Below are 20,325 nucleotides of genomic sequence, written 5' to 3'. Positions count from 1 at the left end.
ATTCTGGACCCGTGTTATAAACATCATCGCATCATGACGATTTTGGTATCAGCAGACCGGAAATGACGAGTATACTATACACAAGTATTTTCGTTATATTCGGGTGATGGAATCACCCTGAAATCAGCGTTTCTGTCCTGAACCCTTGGGTTCCATTTTGTGAACGGCAGCCAATTTGTGATTGCCCTCACATAAGCCAGTGACTAAGGCCAAAAACGAATCTGAAGGACACGTACACCTTTGCTGATTCCCCTGTGACCTGGACAAGCTGACTCCACTGCCTGAAGCCAAATCTGTTCGGCCAGTTCCTTTCCCAGTGGCCGAATGAGATTAGTATCAAGGCACAACACATCATAAACCTTTCATCGCACACAAACTATGCCTAATCTTACACACACCTGTCCCTGTTTCTTTCTTTATGACTTGCTTTACGAGGAGGTGGTGCCCGTTTTTATTAGGGGTCCGTCGATATCTGATGAAAGTACTGGGCCTTGCCGGGTAATTGATTGTGGGCTGGACAAACTGAAATATGGGCTTGTCATCATGACTCTGTTTTCTCTTTGTAGTGAAAATATGTGAATGGTCAACTGTAAAATAAGGAATGTTTGCCTAAAGCATAATATTTTGTATAAAAGGAGAAGGCTGGCTTTGTAAGATTGAGCAGTCTCCTGAGAACATACACCGTGTTGTACTTCTAGGATACCTGTTACTTGCTGCAGCCAATAAATTCGATCTTTGACTTCACCTAGAAGACTCTGTGTTTCTGTAGTCTAAAACAGGAAGGACTCGAAGTCTTCAGGTGTGTTCCCTGGCACTGCTGGGTTCTTAAAAACCCAGTACTTCAGTGCAAGGGTGCTCCTCAGTGGTCTTTGCTCCAGAAGAGGTTGCCCAGGGCATCTTGGCATTATCGAGCAACAAAGCCCCGGTCTGGATGGAATTCCCCGGGCCGATTTCAGTCCAATGTGGAGATCTGGGGGCCCCTTTTGCTTCTAAAAGTGGCCAAACAGGAGGGGGCACCTCCCTCATGGTCTACCGAGGAAATTGTGCCTTATTTAAGAAGAGGGGTAAGGATAAACCCCAAGGTTACCATCCCATATCATTAGTAGACTCAGTAGTGAAAGTCATGGGGAGGGTCATCCTCAATAGGCTACTAGAATGGTTTGTGAGAACATCATCCTGAGTGACGTACAATATAGCTTCAGGCCAGGTAGGTCTACATGTTACCAATGTCTGAATCTTCATCTCATAATAAGCAAATGCACAGTTGGTTGGTCTGAATCCCTTCATTTAGCTTTTATGGACCTCATGTCTGCCTTTGATAGGGTCAATCATGTTAAACTCTGGGATTTGCTCTTACAGAAAGGGGTGGATGCAGACATTGAGGCCTTTATAGCCAATTTACATGCTGATATCTCTGCCTCAGTGTGGTTTTCACAGGGTGTAGCTCGCAAGCAGTCCTTTTCTACAAGAAGAGATGTACGGCAGGGGTGTATTCTTGTTCCATTTTTGTTCACCCTGTACGTAAATAGGCTGGAGCTTGCCCTTCTATCTGTTCAGGCTGATTGCCTGAAGTTGGTTACCAGACCCTTCCCGTGCTGTTATATGCCAAGGACGCAGTCCTCATGGCTCGTGAGGTCAGGGGTCTGGACCTATACCTCGACATGTTTGTCTTTTTCATGGGGAGTTTGGACTTATCTGTTAATTTTTTTAAGTCCCATTTTGTGGTTGTCAGCCCACATTATACTGGCTCTAAAACATTTAAAGTGGCCGGTCATACCCTTGTCAAAGTCTCTGTCTTCTCATATTTAGGGATGCATTTTGATGCAAAGAATAACTGGAATACCTCAGAGAAGGAAAGAGATCTGAGTTTCTTAAATTCACTGAGGTGGTTTTTAGTTTTGCATGCCGACTGGGATCTTGGTCTCAAGTGTCTTACTAACGATTTATCAGGCAAAATATCTGTCCCTGTTAAGGTGTGGAAGCGAGGTTTGTGGTTTAGTAAAGACTGATAAATTTACAAGTAGGATAAAAACAGTTTTTACGATGAGTAGTGCAGATGCCACAAAGCACCCCTGCATTCTCAGTGCATGCAGAGCTTGTGTTTAGTCATATAACGTAGTGGTTCTTGGCCAACTACTGTGTTGCATTAAGATCTGGCCAAGAGAGGAGATGAAGCTCAATCAATAGATTCTATTGAATTGCATGGCCCTTGACCAGGCGTATAGACTCCCCTGTCAATAGTATGTTAAGGCATCCTTTACTTCACTTGGGAGATTGGATATTTTTACTGCACCATATTCTTTGTCTTCTCAGGATTGAAATGGTAAAAAAAGATTGTTCCTTGATCGAGCTTAGCTAGCAAGAGAACAGATTGAGCTGCAATGTGGGAGCATTTGCTCTCAAAGACTGTTCAGGGTTTAGAGCCATACTTACTGCAGGTGTATTATCAGTGTGATAGGTTTTTTTGTCCAGGTTTAGGATTAACATGTTACACCACTTATTGGACTCTCCAAAGGGTTGTGTCCATTCTGAGAGCAGGGAACCCTTCAGCTGCGACATTAGGTCTCTGCAGGACACCCTACACTTTGTAATGTTTTGCGATTATTTTAGCAGTCCTAGAAGGCATTTTTTAGTACCACTGTTGAAATCCCTGAACTTTTCCACTAGTATGCCCAGCTCTTGTTTATCTGCAGATGCTTCCTAATGAATTTGTTTTGTTTATGGTGCTGTGCTTCTTACGGGTGGCACTAACATCCAGGAGATCTAGACCAGATTGACTTCCTTGTTCTGTATTTTATGACGGGTCTTTACTTGAGATGTAATTTATGTATGAGAGTTTTGTTGAGATAATTTCGTATTATATTTATTGTGTTCTTTTATGGTTTTTTGTCAACTGAATAAAGATTTTATGATGATGACATAGTCTTATACGTACGTAAGGAAGGTTTGATGAGCAAAAAGCTGAGTGGATGTAGGTAGCAAAAAGTTGATAGGAAATGATTAAAGGGAGGTGATTTTCCTTGAGAGAGGGAGTGAATAACGGCTGACTTGTTTGATGTGTAAGACTTTGTAGAAGATGCGCTGAGGAAGGGGAGACAATGGTGAGTGAATGTGTCATTTTCTATGAACTAGACTAAACAAATCCTAACCATTATCCAACGTAGACAAAAAGATTTGCACCAGGCTCTATATAGGGCTGTCTGCTGCTAGGGTACCAGAGGCCATAGAGTAGGCTGAATTTGTAGCTCAATGGGCCACCTGCACTCCTCTAATTGAGACCCTGAGTCTGGCAAAAATAATTACATCTCCTAAACAGAACTTAATCAAACCAGTAAAAAATACAAATAATGTTTAATTCATCTGTTTTTATTATCAAAGGTTTCAGCCCAGAAAGCAAAACATATGTATAATCCACACAGCTTAAACCTCATCCTAAATTTGTGTAGATTTGAAAATTTGGGTCAAACATAAATTCAAAAACTGTAAGAACATCCACAAAAAGTGTAGGTTAACAGGCATGTTTCCTTTCTACTGTGAATGGTAAGTGGCTTGTGGAAGAGACAAGCAGTTATCTCCAGAGTGCATGTTGAAAAAAGGACAAAAGATTTGTTTTTCTTATTTACTTTTTTCCTTCATGGCTAAACATTGTTTCCCTTGTAGGAAACCTTTCCTGTTCACCCACATAAAATGCTAGCTTTAGCCTTTACAATACCAAAAGGCTCTGTTGCATCCTTGCTTTTCCTCTGCTTGTTTATTTACACTGCCTTACCTCATTGTGCTGGAACCTGGAATGTATGATGCGTGCCTGCATCTTACATCCTTGGTTCCAGATTCTTTCCCAACTGTATTATCTCCCTGTACCTTTTACTTATTGGATGTGCTGTGCTTCTTTCCATCCAACTTTAAATAAATTACTATTTTTATACAAAGGAGCCTCTTACTTTTTTACACTGGTGACGAGGATGGGATGGTACCAAAGAAGAACCTTGTTGACGCAATTATGAATGCACCGGCCCCTGATAGTAAAGAGAAGTTACTCTCTTTTGCGGGGTTGTGCGAATATTACAGTAAATTCATTCAAAATTTCGCCAACAAGATGGAACCTTTAAGGGAGTTGACTAGAAGCTCACCCAAATTTGTCTGGACTGATAGGCAAGATATTGCCTTCAAGCAAATTAAGAGTGAGATTGTTAATGCTCCTACACTCAAATCTTTCTGTATAAGTAAGAAGTGTGTCATCACTGTTGATGCCAGTTTGTATGGCATTGGTGCTGTGTTGAGTCAAACTGCGGGAAAGGATGAGTGGTGTGTAGCCTTCGCTTCCAGAACTTTATCCCCCACTGAAAGGAGATACTCCGTTATTGAAAAGGAGCTACTTGCTTGCATTTGGGCTGTAGAACACTTTAGAAACTATGTCTGGGGGAACAGGTTTGTTTTGAGAACGGACCACAAACCATTAGTAGGTATTCTTTCCCCTGGTGGTGGTTGGAACTCGACTGCCAGGATTGCTCGTTTGTCCTCACGTCTCCAGGAATATGATTTCGAAATCATGTATGTTCCTGGAAAAAGCAATGTAACGGCAGATTTTTTATCCAGACTACCGTGCAGTATTGATAAGGTTTCCACCATTGACCAGGATGTTGATGTTATTGCTTCCATTGAGGATTGTATTTCGAGGGAGTTTTTAACATTGTCTGAGGAGGAGTGGTTTAGTGAAATGGCAAAGGATTCCATTTGTCAACAAATTTTTGGCTTTGTGAAGGATGGATGGCCTAATAATAGATCCATTCCTTCTGACTTAGCTTCCTTCTCCCAAGTTGCTTCAGAGATTGAAGAATTTGGGGGATTTCTGTTTAAATCTGGCAAGTTAATTCCCCCTGCTTCTTTACAAGAGAAGATTTTGTTGTTAGCTCACCAAGGCCACATTGGCATGTCATCCATGAAGCGCCTTGTTAGGGAAAACTTTTGGTGGCCTGGCCTTGACAAAATGATTGACAGAATGGTAAGGGAATGTTCTCAGTGCATTAGCAGTGACAAAATGCTCCATTTGTCTTCCGCTCCTCTTAAACCCGTGACTTGGCCCAAATTTCCATGGCAAAAAGTGGCTTTTGACATCTCAGGCCCTTTTAAACAGTTACCTTCTAATGCCCGTTTTGCACTTATGTTGGTTGATTACCCTTCTAAATGGCCTGAAGTTAAATTTGTAAATAGTGTTTCCTCTCAGGTTATTTTGTTTTTCTTGAAAGAGACTTTTGCCAGAGAAGGTTTTCCAGAAACTTTTGTTACAGATAACGGTACACAGCTTGTTTCATCTGAAGTTAAACAGTTTCTTGACTGCTGTGGTATTAAACATCATACTGTGTCCTTGTACGAGCCTAGAGAAAATGGTCTGGTGGAACGTTTTAATCGTGTCCTCAAAGATTGTATCTCTGGTATTGGTTCTTCCGACGATTCCTGGTTGGAGATGGTCAGGAAAAGACTTTGGGTCTACCGTATCACGCCACATTCGGTCACAGGTGTGAGCCCTTTCAAACTCTTAAAGGGTAGAGAACCCTCTTCTGCCATTTGCCCCTGGTGGGTTAAAAAACTTAATAGGAATGACCCTAAAGTTGACATCGAAAGTGTTGCCAAGCGTGTTGAAGACAAACAGCAGAGTATGAAACTTGCTTATGATTCCAGAATGAATGTTAAACTTCATGATTTCGTTGTTGGTGAGTGGGTGAGGGTAAAGAAACCTGGTTTCTTAATTAAAGGTTTCTCCAAGTTCTTTCCTCCTATTAAAGTAGTCAAGGTGTTTAAAAACTGTGTTGCCACACAAGACGGGAGGGTTTGGAATGTTCGTAGGGTTGCTAGATGCCCTGTTACTTCTGACCTTTCTCCGTCTTCTCCATCACCATCACGTGCACAGGCCAATATGCCTTCACCTGCATTTGTCAATGTTCCTCCTCATGTGCAGGTTAATGTACCTCTCCAGACTCCTGTTCTTAAAGATTTGTCTGTTGCTTCTAGGGTTAAATCTGATGTTAGACCCAAGAAAACTCCTAGTAGGTTTCTATGTTGATTTTTCTTTTATTGGGGTAAGATGTGTTGCATCCTTGCTTTTCCTCTGGTTGTTTATTTACACTGCCTTACCTCATTGTGCTGGAACCTGGAATGTATGATGCGTGCCTGCATCTTACATCCTTGGTTCCAGATTCTTTCCCAACTGTATTATCTCCCTGTACCTTTTACTTATTGGATGTGCTGTGCTTCTTTCCATCCAACTTTAAATAAATTACTATTTTTATACAAAGGAGCCTCTTACTTTTTTACAGGCTCCTAAATATTTATAGAAGAAATGTGTTTGAGTTTCTGAGGTAGCAAACACAATTCAGTTTGTTCAGGAGTGGCTGCAAAATTATCAATATTTCCATGGTGAGTAGTGGTTACATAGCCATTGTACAAAATGATCATCTTTTTGTATGATGACCCCTAAATTGTTATCCTACCTCTTTTGCTGGATTTAGAAAACTGTGCACTTTACCCCTGATAGCAAGGAGTAAATTTCCTGTGTTCCCCCTTTATACATATAAAAACTGGCTTAACTTTGATTGCCATATTTAACTTTTCTATAAGGCCATAGTATACGGTACAGAAATAAACTCATGGCATGGAAAGTTAAATGACACTAATGCTTTTCATGTCGCTGGAGTCAAGCTATCCTGGCTGATGAGGGGTAAAACCCGGAAACCGGTCCTAGGATGCTTGTTTCCGGCCCAGGGAGGACCTGGCCTGTTAGTTCAGGCTGGACTGTTCCCATAGGGCACAGGGTCAAGACTGATTTGCATATGGCTGAGTTCAAACTGGAATGGCATGTAGAGCATAAAAAAATCTATTTAGACCCAGATCTTTGTACTCGGGTAAATGTATGACATTGTTCTGCATTCTGTCCATAAACTATTCTTTTTGCACTTGTCGCCCCGAGTGGGATGGATATGACCAGACGTGGGTCCAGTGTTCACCATGCCAATGGAGTGAAGCTGTCCTGGCTGATGAGGGGTGAAACACAGAAACCGGACCTAGGATGCTTGTTTTCAGTTTAGGGAGGACCTGGCCTGGAAGTTCGGGCTGGACTGTTCCCATTGGGCACAGGGTCAAGACTGATTTGCATATGGCTGGGTTCAAACTGGAATGGCATGAGATGAGGAGCAAAAAAAGATGGATTTATGCCCAGATCTCTGTACTGGGGTGAATGCATGACATTTTTCTGCATTCTGTCCATCAGCTGTTCTTTTTGCAACAAAGATAGTGCCATCAACAACAGAGATAACCTGGGTTGAGGCATGCCCTGTATAGCCTGACAGTAGCAGCCTATAACTTGCTGTTCAGACTTGTCAAAAAACCCTTTTTGAGAGGCGGGAAACCTTGATTTTACATATTAATAAGTCACCCCAAGCACAACTTGTCGTCCACAAGGTAGGCTGTCTGATATTTAAAGTGGAACATGTGCCGAATACATTTGGTTTGTTCATCCAGTGCCTAGGCCACAAAAGCTATTTTCACTGACAGGGCTGTTGCTGAAACCAGGAACATGTTAAAGTAACAAATGTAAACTTTGATCTTTAACTTTTGACAGGAAAAAGCTGCAAATTTCCTTCAAATAATATTAATAATGTTTAGTTGACATACAATTTAATGGCGTAGCTAGTTTTTTAAATAAATATTTAGGATCAGTAACTTCTAAATGGTTACCTCTTACCTTCCTAAACCTCTGGTTGGCTAAATAGCATTTGCCTGCGGACAGCTGGTCTTACAGTGCTTGGTCTTCATGAGGTATGAAAACTGACCCCAATGCAGGAAAAAATGAGCTGGGTGTGGGCAGCGTCGCAAAGGAGGAGGCATAAGACAACGACCAACAGAACTTGGACAATTAAACTATTACCCTCCCCCCCCCGGCGCTCTTTTCTTTTCTTCCTTCTTTCTTCTTTCTCTGGCCTTCCACTCATGTATATCCCATGCTCCATGTAAATATATATTTTTTTACTCAATAAAAAATTACAGAAATAAAAAAACAACAATGTAAAGGGGGCTGTCCTTTCACACATACATGTAAGGTGACACTTGGAGAAGGGAATCATTTCTTCCCCCAGGCAGGCTGACACCAAACCCAGTGTAAGGAGAATTAACCTTTGAACTAGTTTTGAGTGACCACAGAGGATGGGACTGCTTGATTCCCTAGCCACACTTCTGTCTGGGCACACAGGCTCTACAAAAGGGAGCAAGGGTTTCTCCATCTTGAACTATAGAAGTGAGATGGATTGTGACAATGTTTGCAGTAGGAAAAACAACAACTGCTGCTAAAGTGGACAGGGATTTCCTGGGAAGTGTTACTCCTTTGGTTAGTGGGGGGGGGGAGGGGGCAGGTGTCATCCCCACCCACTAGCTGGTACCATTCATAAATGTGCCACCTCAAGGCAACCTCCTTCTTACACTTCTGGGCATGCGGAAATGAGAAGAGGACTTTAAAATTGCCTGTAACCTGAGAGGAGCACTGAAGGGCTTGGCTGCTTCCTCATGTACTGAGGAAAAAGAAGTGAACTCCAAGTGTCAATTGGCTGATCTCCTGAGTGGCTACGGGAAAACAACATGCAAGAGGCCTTTTTCCTGAAGTGACCAGTTGTTCATTACCAACTGGGCCATGCTGATGGCATCTGCTGGAGGAAATCCTGGCTTTTAAGTTCTCTCCCTGAGGTCCTAGGTACCTTAGAAGTTACCCAAATGAGCTGCTTCCGAAACCCTGAAACTTTTGCACTTTGGACCACTGGAACCATGAAAGGGGCCTTACAGCACTGGTGTCCGATATTGATGAATCTTCCTTGGATAGAGCTCCAGGTTTGTCCCCTGAAGCATTTTTAGATCCGTAAAAAGACAAGTCAGAAGGTAAAATCTTTGACCAGGATGAACCTGCTTGGTTTTATCCAACCCACACTCCATCACAGTCGGTCTAAAATCATGCTTACATCCTAGTCTAACTCTTTTATAGACTATCATTGTTGCTAAGGGCATTTTGGCACTATTTTTACTAAAGAATGTAAAAAATACTATCTCCTATTCCTCTTATTGTATTTTTGGTAATTTCTTGTCATTCTTTTTTTTAACCACTTAAGATCTCGAGAGGAGATGGTCTTATCTTTAGCGCATCCAGTTCAAATGGTGCTGAGGACGAGACCATCTAACCTTAGCACTCGGGGGTTGATATTTACTCTATTTCTCTAATTCAGTTTGGCATTTGTATTGCTTGGTGTTTTGACCTTGGTACTGTTCCGGTGCTGCATACATATTATACACAATGCCCTAAATTAAGCCTGTTTGTTTTCTACCAAAACTACTAGGGGTTTGAGTTTTCGTTGATTTAGTGACTTTGGGGTTCACCCAGATAATTTAGTGTTATTATTCCTTGAGGTGTGCGACCACGCACTCTAAGTAATAATTTAGTTTCTCACATCCACCCCACCCAGAACATCATGCTGTTTAGGCCTTGCTGCTACAGTAACAAATGTGGAAGGCGGGCTGTACAAGTGGAGTATCTGCATTTGTAAGTCCAGCATGATGCTTCCTCATACAAAGTCTATGGCACTCATTGTGTGAGTGGCAGTTGCAGCCAAGGCTTGTACCAGTATGTCTTATCAATTTCTGGTATGCAATAAGTGCAAACGTACTGCTCAATGAATTGTCTGAGCCACTACGGTGAAGATTCATTATCTCTAGAGCAATGCTATAAGATTACATGCAGGTGAATATGAGAGTACATGTGTTCCCATACATGGTTTCCTGTTGGGTCTAGTTGCATGGGAAGCAGTATGGCTATGAAAAGGTTGTACTGTGAACCCTAGTTATGCAGAGGGATACTTCTTCACATGTGTATGGTGCCAGTGACTACTGCAGTTAACACACTGAATCAAATCCTTCCAGTTGATTATACAACAGCAGAACACAAAATCTGAATGCTGAAAGTCAACTGGGAGACGTGAAGTTTCTTTCTGCAGATGTTCATACTGTTCACCTGCAACAAAGAGAAACACAAATGGGGAACATATTGACATGGCCACAACCCTCAAAAGGAATTGACAAATCATATTTAGTGCTGATCTCCAAACTCTAATCAGCACTTGCAGATGTAAAGCTGCCTGCCTTTATGTCAACGGGGTAATTTCCCACTTAAATGGGATTCAAAACATTGATGCTCCCAACCTAGCCGGCTGCAGAGTGCCTGCGATAATGTTCGCAGATGACACCCTCCTGCTTTCTAAATCACCAATGGGGATACATAAGGTTCTGGATGGTTTTGTTGGGTTTTGTGAGGAAAGGGGTCGAAATCAATGCTGAGAAAACTAAATTTATGATTTTTAATCCCCTTGCTTCCATAAGACCGAACCCCCCTAATAGCTTCAATCCGATTGGAAAGAGTCCATGTCTTTGATTATTTAGGGAAAACATGAAATGGGTTCCGAACCAAATCAAGGCCCAACTTAGGCAGTCCCAGCTTATAGGGGGTACCCTAAAACTCTCCAATACCTCCACAATAAAACCTTTATGAACCGGTTGTGGAGATTTATAAAGCACAAGTGAGAGGGGCTGTTACCTATGGGGGTGAACTCTGGGGCCAGGTCTGTAGGCCCAAGATTGTTAGTACAGAAAATAAGTTCCTCAGGCAACTGCTGACGCTGCCCCCTAGTACCCCATGCTACCTATTAGACTTGACATGGGACTTCGTCCAATAGATGAGGTTGTGGGCCTGAAACCGCTAGCGTTTTGGGGGAGATTATGGAGCACCCCGGAGCTCTCTGCCTATAGACAGGAATTGGCAGAAATTTTAAGGTTACCAAATATGTCGAAAATTCCGTGGCTTGTGTACATTAAAAATGATTTTATTAAGCTAGGGCTCCCCCAAATGTGGCACAATCCAGAAATCGCCTGCCCTAGGAATTCAAGAAAAAGTCTTTCAAAACTTTTTTACGAAACTAGATTAACTGCCTCCATACATAGTGTACCTACTGGCACTCTAACAGACTGTTTTTTAAATTAAAAGGATTCTTATCAATTTGAAATTGTCTTGGATGACATCTTCCCTGTTTTTACGAGGAAGTTGTACTTGCAGTGGAGTTATGGCACATTACCAATCAGAGCTTATACATGTAAGTGGTCTGCAGCTGCATTGAAAAATTGTCCTAATTGCAGCTGCGACCTGGAAAATGAAATACACATTATGTTTTTTTGCCCTGCTTATCGGAAATCGAGGAGGCACTGGTTAGTTCCTCTATGTAAAAACATGCGAATTACACACTGCATGCAAGCCTATCGCATACTTAAAACTGATTTGTCATCTGTAGTGGTTTTCTGTGCGGCAACATTTCTTGCGGCGATTTGGCTTAAACGAAGGGGTGTGCTGAACACTGTACAATCTTGCCAAAGCACACGCACTTTATTAGGAACATTTTCCAGTTGATGATGTAGATGTTATCGCCTGATTGAATTACCTACCACATAGATCTTGTACCATGAATTATTCCTTTTTTATCTAAATGCTGCCACTACACACTTTACGACGTATTGTCCCCTCCATTTCAGATATGGAGGTAAATGAGGTACATATACGAGTTGTGAGTAGTATTTACGGTCATTATGAGTACAAACTAAAAAAATAATAAGTGGCTGAATCATAGTTTGGGCCCAATTTTTCTCTTCGCTCCATGGATGGGGTAGCATTTATGCCAGAACCAGAGTTATGTCAACACTTCCTTCAAGCTTCTGGGATTTTTTAATATTTGCTTTTCAGCTGTTGTTTTTAATCAACTCCAGTAGATCAGTTCCCTGTGACACTTACCAATTACTTTTTGGTATTGTTCTAATTGCCACTTCAGAGAGTGTTGCCGCATGTAATTCATGCATATGAACTTGATTGGTAAGACCCCCCATGGGCATAACACAAGCCCCTGCAGCCCCTGTGGAGAAGTGGGGCAACCAACAGTCCAAGTTCCATTCAGACCAAGGCCCAAAGAATATCTATGAGATATGGGTAACCCAGGGTCCCTCATCAAATTCTATAGGTGGGGGACCATCATTTTACCTTACGCCACAGGAAGCCCCTCCTGTCTTGTGCCAGTGATTCAGGAGCTTCCCGCAGGTCATATGTGGGCCAAAGAAGAACAAGAGTAGTTCGTATTTGCCAGCCACGTACATGCTATGTTCAGCGCGTTGCTCGGTGTCCTCATTTTCTGGTACTCCAAAATCTCTGCCTTCGAGGACAATCAAAGGGTTGTTGCAAGACCTGTTCATGGTGCATGGTTGGAGAAGGAATGACAGCGACGGGCCTGCAGACTATAGCACTGATCTAAACCGTAAAAAATTGGAAGCATATGTACTTGTTTGGTAGACACTACTAATAATTCTAGAATGCGGTCTTGAACAAGCTTTATAATTTGCCTTTGTCAAGACGGTGGTCAGTCCATAGGGTTTGGACTGAAGTTCTCAATCCAAGATGAAGGAAGACCCTTTCCTGTGTTCTCAGTTCCTCTTAGAGCCATTTGTAAGGCAGCTCTTTCAGGAGACGGTGTATATCGCTATTCATTTGTTCCGGTATTTTTCATCATGACCTTTGCTCCTTGCTTTCAGTTTGTGCTCCTCACTGTTCAGTCTCCTATTACATTATTTTCTCCTTTCAAGAATTTGGGGGCATATCAGCAACAGCTGGCGATAATTATTGCTAAGCGCGCTTATCGCGAGGATAATTATCGCCGCTATCACTGGTTTATATCGCCGAGATAGCGCGCTATCAGCAACGCTTATCTCCGATGCGATATATAAACCAGCGATAGTTGCAAAAAGGTGTAATTATTGCTGGAAACCAGGGATAAACGCACAGCGACAGGCGATACCTTGTTGATAGGGCTGGGTGGTCTCGGCCCTATAATCCACCACCCATAGGCTAACATGGTTTAGTCAAAAGAAAAGCAGGCATAAAGAAACCTACGATAAGAGTGGTTAGCGCTCCTTTTATCATCGCTGCACAGGTTAGCATGCAGATTGATAATAGGAGTAATGTCACTAAGCGACATTTTCTTGCTCATTTCTGTGTGTTATGCCCACTTTGCATCTCATTAGCGATGCAAAGATGGGCGTTGATGTAACGGGCGCTAAATTAGCAAAACACACAATAAATTTATCTCCTCTCCTTGATGATATGCCTCTTCGGATTTAACTAATCTCTCCAGTATTAGTCTCCACGTTTAATCAAGATTGATAAGATTGTCAATGAGTTTTTTTCCCCTGTGTGGGTTTGTTGCTCCTGTGATACTCCTGAGGTGATGCGTGACACTTTTCATGCATATAATTCTGTGCAGGGTGGCACCCTAGCTAGCGCGAGGTAGTGGCGTAGCTAACCCTTTGGCCACCCCGAGAATGGGGTGGGGAGGGGGGAAATAAGGCCCGACACCGCAGGTAAGAGCGGGCGTAAGAGGCTGCCGCCCCGAAAACTTGTGCCACCTGGGGTGGACCGCCCCATGTGGCCCTAACCCCCAAACCGCCCCACCCCGCTGCAGAGAAGAATGATTCATCTTCAGGAAATCCAGAAGGGGACTCAACAGGCCTCTGAAACTTACAGTCCTCACCGGCTGTTCTTGCATGTAATACCTATGAATACGTCACACAATCTAAATTATGGTGCAAGGAGTGCAGCCTATACCATGCTTTCACCCCCTTATTCCCACAATACTTTTAAGTAGGCATGCAGAGCAGGAAGCAATTATGCTGAAAACTCCTGCTGGGAGAAGCGATGAAAATTTTAACAGTGGGAAGGCTGAAAAAAATACGTAATTACATACCAAGAAATAAAAGCGCGGTGGCCTGTGGGGAAGCGAAGCCTCTTTAGTGAAACGAGACATGAAACCGCTACAGAGTCTGAATGAAAAGTCTTCAACGCTATCTTTTCACTTGTCCGTTGATGTGTATCTGAAACATAAAACTGCCTCAAAAATACAACCCCATAAACCGGATACTCTTGGAAAGGCCCTGCTTGAAAGCAGCAGGATTGGTGACTTGAGGCGAGATAGGAAAGCCTATTTCTTCTCCACATGTCTGTGAAGGGAGAACAATATAGTTTTACGGTTCGAGGTAGTTTCTCACGCTTACGGAATTTTGGGGCATATTATCAAGGACCGGTGTTAAAATTAAGCCCATGTTCTGGTGTTAACATGGGCTTCTATGGGAATTAACAAGGGCATATTATCAAGCCCATTATCGCCATTTCATCGACAGTTTCCTGCCGATAAAACGGCGATAATTTTAACACCGGTCCTTGATAATATGCCCCTTTGTTCCAAACACTTTTGCGTAAACTATGTCTGAAAATTAGCATGAAAGGGTTTTAAGTACCTTCGCCATCCTTAGCAAGCCTAACAGGATGTATCACTCGTTTTAATTTCATGCATTAAACAAGTACAACTGAGAAGGCACACAACCCCTGCATTATTTAGTAAGACAGGCCTGCCTGCTATGGGAGAGAAAAAGCAGAGAATATACTTTAACAATAAACACAGCGATATCTTTCAAAGGTATGATTGTCTGGTATATCAAACATATTTTCAGTTTGTTAAATTTTTTTACCGATCTTTATTGATACAGGTGACCAGTAGAAGGGGCATCTCAGTGGAATCAAGCAGAGGCTATTGTAATGTTTACAAACTCGGCGTGTTATGATGACGTTTAAATGAGTTACAACCAGCAAAGCACTCTTCCATGAACAGACTTCCCACTGAGAATGATCAATCATATCTCAGTAGGATAGTCATCAAAGGTCATAATATTACCATTGCGTTTTCACAATTTTAATTCGAGGTTGGTGCAACTCGCGTAATTCTGTCTAGCTTAATAACACAGAATTACGCAAGAATTCTATATGATTAAACTTGAATTGTGCAAGAAGAGTTATTCTGCATTTAGAGCTATTTCGTTGTGAAAAAAATGCCTCCTCACGTCTAAAATGGAGACAAGGATACATTTTGCGCTAAGAAATAGTGCTAAATTCAGCAGAACATGAGTAGCAAGTGCGAACAGCATGCACTCCCTACATTTACTATAGGGTTTGGATCTTTCCCCAACTTGCTACTGATATTTAGCGCTATTCTCTACATGCAAAATGCACTCTTCCATCAAAATGGATGGAACAATGTATTTTGCGCTAAGAAAGAGTGCTAAATGGCTGCTCACATTTATGAAATGCGCTCTTTCGGTAGGATTTTTTTGCAGCATTACTCATAATTATGCAACCAGGAGTAATTGCATAAATATCTGTAATTAAACATTAAAGAATAAAGCTAAATTACCGAAATCTGCCCATGCCCAAATTTTTATAATAACTCATGTCTTATGAAAAGTTGATCAGAGCAGTGTAATTGTTTTTAATCTGTTTAATAAACTGTTGCTTTTAAAATGCATATAAGCACATTTATAATATAGCCCTTTGCAGTGTCCCAGAGGTAACACAGCAGCACTAAGTAAAATTATTGTAAATATTAACAAATATTATATAGAAAAAAATGCATATTGCAATTTTAAATGTATTACATGTTTCATAGTAACATGCAAATATTGCATAGTAATATCAATGTTATATATGGAGAAGTGTGGCTCACCGGTTAGAAGCGGCAGACCCAGAAGTAGAGGTCGGCCCGGGACCAGGGTTCAATTCCCGACATGGCAGGGTATGGAACCAATGTCAGCGGGCTCGATAAATCTTGCCTCAGTGCCCCTCTAACCATGGGTCCCATGCTGCAACTCTGGGCAATAGCTTGCTTAATCTCCACAACGACCCCCTCGCTGCCGGGGATGCCTGGCTTCACCTTGGGGATGCCCAATAGGGACCATCTCACAGGGAAAGCCAGGACGGGTTCCCCAGCGGCACACAGCGCCAAAAAACCCTGGGGTGAACGTGGGCTCTACAAATTCATACATATATTCATATTTCACATCCTCTTTTGCCTTCTAAAGTACTTGCATGATGTTGAACATGACATCCTTCGTGTGGTTTTCCTCCAACATTATGCATTCCATCCTCCGGTTTTTGCTGACTTCGTTTTACTGGCATTTGGACGCTTATATCATATCTGGATATTTGGACATTTATTCCAAGGATCTTAACATTAATTCTCACCATAACCGGTGGATTTTGGGGTGTAACCACTAGACAGGTGTGCCATTCTTGAAAAACTAATTGGGGTTTTGTCTAGTTGTGCGTGAACCCCAGCAGCTTACCCCTCCAGTAACCCAAAAAAAAGATTCTGCGTATGTTCAAATGGTGCATGAGTGTAACCTATGCACACCGGGGCAATGTTCTACAGTTTTTTTCATCTCACACAGTTTATGTGGTTTATGTAGTGGTAATGGAGAAGTATGATCTTAAGTAGAAATACCACAATGCAGTTAAACGTTTTGTCTAGTAGGCAGCCTTAGCACCTTTTCTTGGGGTCCAGAAAGACTTTTAGGTGTTTCAGAGCCTTAAATTTAAACTGGGTGCTAATAATGTGATAGTTTGTCAAGACTTTAGATGTCACGTAAACCATCAACTAAAGTACAGATCATTTAGTCTATCAGATCTGTTAGGATAGCTGGGACATGTGTGTGGAATGAGGCTGGTCTGAGGATAAGTACTAGCAAATTAGGTTTTTTAATTAAGGTCAGAAAACAGATTCCTAAACAAAGTATTTGGATTTTTGCTTCAGTGGTCTTTGAAACTCCAGGAAACTTTTTCACACATTTGAACCCCCACACACACTGATAACCAGTGCTCTGTTCCACGTGGAGTAGCACTGCACCAGTGCCCTTAATGAACTACGCCTTATGGCCCTCAGTAATTGAAATATGGAACCTGGGCTTGCATACCAGTCCCCGCTGAACCTCAGGCCTTATCTTCAAAGTGTATTTATACAAGGCCACTGAATGACAACACCCCGAGACATATAAGCCAGCAGGATCATTGCTGACTTCCAGGATAAGGCACTGAGTGGTTCACAGCCTTGTAAGACACATAATAGGAAGCCTTTTTAGGCACGTTAACTTGGATATTCTTGCTGGTTTTATAAGGTACCTGATTGGAGTGCAAGTTAATCTTCCTACAGTAAGCATTTTTTCGTACTTATTTGTAAAATGTATATAGCATAGATGTGACATTGAAGGGCATCCCAGCGCTCACTAATGTACTTGAAAATGTCGAGGAAACAAACAGTAAAAAGCTAAAAAGGTAATTTAAATAAACAACTCTAATAGAAATAGATTGACTGCGAAAAGTCAGGTTTTTAGCAGCTTTCTGAATATAAATCTTTTTTTTTTATCTGAGCTGGCAGTTGATTCAACACCATGGGCATATGTACTCAATAAAGAAAGTTTGAATAAAAAACTGGTTCCACTGACCAATGGTAGAACACATGGTCCAGCTTGTTTCAATTTCGAACATAGTTCAACATAGTTCAACATTCATAATCAACATTCAGTTTCAAATGGTGTGTTGATTAAAAAAATAAAGAAATACTAAAATACATACTGAAATAAATAAAAGAATGCTATTCATAAAGCAGAAACTCCACAATAGTGGCATCTATCAGATAGCTATTTAAAACATGTAGGGAACTTGAATGCTAGGATCTGGGATTCTGAGGACTCACTCTTTATATGAGATGTGATTAGGCTCCAACAAGACCCAGACAATCTGATCAAACAGGTACTCTGGTTTTAAAGAATGTATAATTGGCTCACCCTGAGTATTTTAGCCTAGTGGCAAAGGACTTACCCAGAGGAAGTGCATTCAGCAGATATAAAAAAAACTATCAAACACAATACATCTAAGACATAGCGAACTTAAAAGTCCAAAACAAGTTAATTACAACATAAATAAAAAATAATAATAAAGTTATGGCATGTACTAGAGTAAAGTGAGTAGAATTGTTTACAAAATATGCAAATAAAGTACTGAAAATCACAAATAATAAAATGGGTCACTTTATGGAAGTCATTCGATGGTTAAAATCAGTTGAGCCAGGTGTTGTTTGTTAATAGAAAGCTTGCTCGATGACTCAGAGACCCGCATGCATAGATTGTGGCTTGTAAAGACAAATGATTGGAGCAGACCAAGATCATTTTCATCACATAGCAACATTATATTCACTCTGTTCGATTTTAGCCGAACTGTAAAATGCACGCGATCTGTATTCTGTAAGGCTGCACTTAGCACACTTTTCTATACACAGTTGTGCTGTTCAGAAATAAACACTGTATTCTGTGACATTTATTCTACAGATCAATTTTTCTGGTTCTTAATAAGGAAATATTAATATGGTGCTTACGTTTTTGGAAAATACACAATTTTCAAGCAAAGGCGACAAAGTAAAAAAACGTGCCTATCTATTCAAAGTTAAAACATTAATTAACAATCCTCACAACATGATAGGAAAACACAATTAGATAAAATATTAAAATATAAATACGAATATGAAACACAAAAAAAATGACAGTGATAGACAGCCCTTGCCTCCACAATCTAAAAGACCCCCTTCATCCCCCTTTGACTGTTATACACAGTCAGATGCAGGCCTGCTAGGTGGACAGGCCGGCAAACCCTGGCGAGTCAATCATTATAGGAGTGAGACACTTAACATGGAGGATGTTCCCTGGCCTAGGGGGACCCAAGCTGTGTGGCTGCTGATTGTATACCTTTCCCAAAAAGGGCAGTTGACTGGGCTGAATCTCCTCTGAAGCAGGCTCCCCTGGCACCTCAGCAAGTCCTGACATTTAAAATGCTCCATATCGGGGGGTGTGCCTTGAGCGCCGGCCAAGATGGCGGCGTAGCTCCGGAGCTCCGCAGCGAACCTCAGCGTTTCCCTTTCCCCTGCAGCACCGAGGGGAATTAATTGGTGCTTTGTTCAAGAAATGCGGACTGGAATGTGAGGTGCACGGCTCGCCCTCCTTGTTTCCCGATTCTGCTCTGCTTTCACGCACTTTTCACGAAAGTTGCCGATTCTGGCGGTTGCGGCCGCCATTTTGTGCGCCGGCCGCGTTTCCTCACAGCGGCCGGATTTGAGGTTCCTATCATGCCACATCTTCGGCCAACGTTCTGAAAGTGGTCCTACATAAGAGGTGAGCCCTTGTTTCAACCTCCTACAGCTTCTGGACTTCTCTCTCTCAACTGCGCTTGGTGAGACCTGACTTTTCTTAACTCGCCGACCATTTTGTGTACTTCTTCATGTCTGCGCAAGTTTTCTATGATTAGCGCAGCTTACACTTCTGGCGCGTTGTGCAAATTTTCATCATTGTTTCTTGCCTGCATTGCGCTCTTTTTGGAATTTGTGAAGGTGTTCATGTGACCTCTTCATCTGCGCTATGGCTCATTTCGATGTCTCCTCCTGGTCATGATACCGCCTCCTATGCTCTTCACGTGACATTGCAGTCCTTCTTCTCTCTCAGGCGGCCATGAACTATTGACAATCCATATCTTCTTGTACTGTTGAGGTGCCTGCATTTCGTTCTTCTCACATAGTACCCGGACTTCTGTTTTCTCACCGTGACTCATTGCTTCCACTCAACTGCTATCTGGAATTCCATGGAGAAACTTCGCAATTTAAAGCTTACCTCCACATCTAAAGTGCCGGTTGGTTTAGACTCCGACTCACCCATTCAAAACATGGAAGAGGGTCGGTCATCAAAATCTGACTCCGCACATGGAGCCATTCCTAAGTCTCCCACCAGAAGTAAAGCATCATCCTCTTTGGTTTCTTCCAAACGCCTGAAAAAAGATTCACCTTCTCCTGAGAGTGCTTCTTCTTCCTCCTCTATGGATCTCATATTGGAGGAGCTTCGTGCTTTCAAGACGTTTATGGAAGCCACCACCAAAAATATGCAGGCAATGCAGGAGAAGTGGTCATCTCTGGATACACGTGTTCTCACCTTGGAACAATCTACGGATTCCTTGCAGTCCTCTTGTTCCCGTATTCCGTCTATGGAGGCAGAAATACTACTACTTAAACGTCAGACGGAGGATTTGGAGAACAGGAACCGTAGAAACAACCTACGCTTATACGGCCTGCCGGAACTTTCAGAAGGGTCTAACCGTACCACCTTCTTCCAGTCCTTTCTTGCCAAGATACTAGATGCTCCGAACTTATCCTCTATCAACATTCAACGTGCTCATCGTCTTGGTCCTAGAATCGCTTCTAAACCCAGAGGCGTCATTATGCTGTTCCTCCAATACACTGACCTTCTGCAGGTCCTTTCAGCCGCCAAACTCAAGAAGCAAATCATATG

The sequence above is a fragment of the Lissotriton vulgaris genome, chromosome 10, assembly GCF_964263255.1.
Source record: "Lissotriton vulgaris chromosome 10, aLisVul1.2, whole genome shotgun sequence".
Lineage (NCBI taxonomy): Eukaryota > Metazoa > Chordata > Amphibia > Caudata > Salamandridae > Lissotriton > Lissotriton vulgaris.
The sequence above is the reverse complement of the archived record's forward strand: the minus strand, read 5'-3'. Positions refer to the sequence as shown.